The following is a 2,191-nucleotide window of genomic DNA, read 5'->3' on the forward strand; positions in this document are numbered from 1 at the left end:
TAACTTTACTGCGATGGTGTGAACAGCCCAAGTTTGGGAGTAAGGAGAGCTGGGTTAGATAAAGCAGGGAGAGCCTTTGGCTGTGCGAGTGTGTTGTCCAAGCCTTGGCCGTGCGTTCTGAAGCTGAAAACACTCGGTGCTGATAGGCCTTGAGGCAGCGTAAAAAGCAACAAGGAAACCGATGCAAGGGGAGCAAACGCTGAATAAAAGTGTCTGTGATAAACAAGGTCAACGTAATTGTGCATGGAATACGATGCAAATAAGATGCGAAATGAGTTAATAAACACTAAAAAGAGAACAAATATATATAAACATTTAATCATTGAATCATTTGGACCACTATGTGCATGAACCACCGTGTGCATTGAGCTTTTCTTTAGCATTGACACTTGGTTGACCCTTCCTTATTTTTAATTCACAGCCACGTGCATGCTCGTGCGAGCATAAGGAAAAAAAACGAACATTGGCTAGGCGAGGTACAGAACCCGCGGACTTTTGATTCAGAGCTGGATGCCTAAGCAAATTGAATGCAAAATGTGTGGAATGTTGCACAAGACAACCAAACATCTCGCTTAGCTTCTACAGCATTGCACAATACGTATTCACCATGAGATAGAGCTAAATGGGGCTGCACAATCGCCGCATTATGTGTATAGGCTGTCGGCAGCATGCATTGAAATGTGTGCGGTGGCACGCCGTTGTGGATGAGTTGGTCCAATTTTTTGCGATATATGAACACTCCGGGTGCATTTCTACCATCGGCGTCACCGTGATGTTCCATATAAAGTGCAAGGGCGATAACATCCTCGCTGTGCATCATATGCTGTAGGTGCGAGTGAAAGCGCCGACGATAGCGGCTCAATCGTGTGTGCCAGGGAGGAAAGTGGGGAGGAAGTGCGCCGTATTCTGTCACTCTGCTCTGGCGGCTGCTGCTGCATATGTTGCGGCCCTTATCCTGAAAGTGATCTGCGACGGGGACAAAGTCTGCGCCACTGCTTGCATTAAAGTGAGAGCCAGCACGAAGGTAAATTAGCTCACTGCTGCCATCGCGTTTCCTCACTCCAGCGTTTCAACAGCGAGTTTCCATGGCCATCAAGAGAGATGTGCTCATGTTTGCTTGTGTGCACGACACCATGCTTGTTAATTTCGTTAGTATGCAAATGTTTGCAAGTTTATACGGCCGATAAAACTGCTATCTTTATTTTGTGTAGCTGTCTACTAATTTGCTATCACAAACAATGCTTCACCTTTCAGGTGAAACTGACTTTTTTTTATGGCAACGAAACGTGTATATTTCGCTGATGTTGTGCAACTTAGTTATTGCTGCTTCTTCTGCAAATCTTGCACTGGTTATAAAGAAATGTAAACATCCATGCACAACGAAGTAATTGTAGCATGGTAATGTGCATTTTAGAACACCAATTTTAACAATACACCTCAACTTTCTTTATTTTATTTTACTATGAAACACAGATTGAGTTAAAAAGTTCAATGAAACAAGCTAGGTCACTGTGAGTGATGGCATGTTGGAAAGATCACCAGGTTGCTCCAGGCGAGAAAATCCTTATCGCACAGACGAGACTGGAAACAGCAAAAAGTCTTAAGCAATATTGCTATGATGGCAAAGAAGAAATTAATCAACAGATGCTAGTACTAAGCACGCTGAACCTGTGCCCACGAGATTGATTGGGAGAATGCACGCATCATCGGCACCAAAAGCAGTTGAATGGCTTGTCTTCTGATATCATTACATCTTGAAATGACTGTGCAGACAGTGACGGCATCCTACTGACTGCTTATGTGTGCTGGCTGCGGGAGCTTTGTGTGACCCATATTCACTATACAAACTTCTGCTGTCACCAGTGTGAACAAGGTTTTTTATGGGTGCCGAAAACGTCTTTTGCGCTTTCTTTTAAATGTGGAGAGTTTTGTGTGGTCCGTGTCTGTGTTTTTTACTAAAATCTGCCAAGGATCATCGCTGACAGGAGCTTTTGTTGAATCTTAGATTTCAGGCACGTAAGACAGTGCCGATCATTTGTAAGAAGATTTTCTGTTTGTGCCAATGACACTACAGAAGGGACCTGAATGACTGGAATCATGAAAGTTTAGAACATCTCTGACAGCATGCTCTTGTCCATGAAAATGTGCAGGAGAACCAGATGGGTAATTCTTTGTAAAGTAAAGGAACCTC

The sequence above is a fragment of the Dermacentor andersoni genome, chromosome 11 (genome assembly GCF_023375885.2).
Source record: "Dermacentor andersoni chromosome 11, qqDerAnde1_hic_scaffold, whole genome shotgun sequence".
NCBI lineage: Eukaryota > Metazoa > Arthropoda > Arachnida > Ixodida > Ixodidae > Dermacentor > Dermacentor andersoni.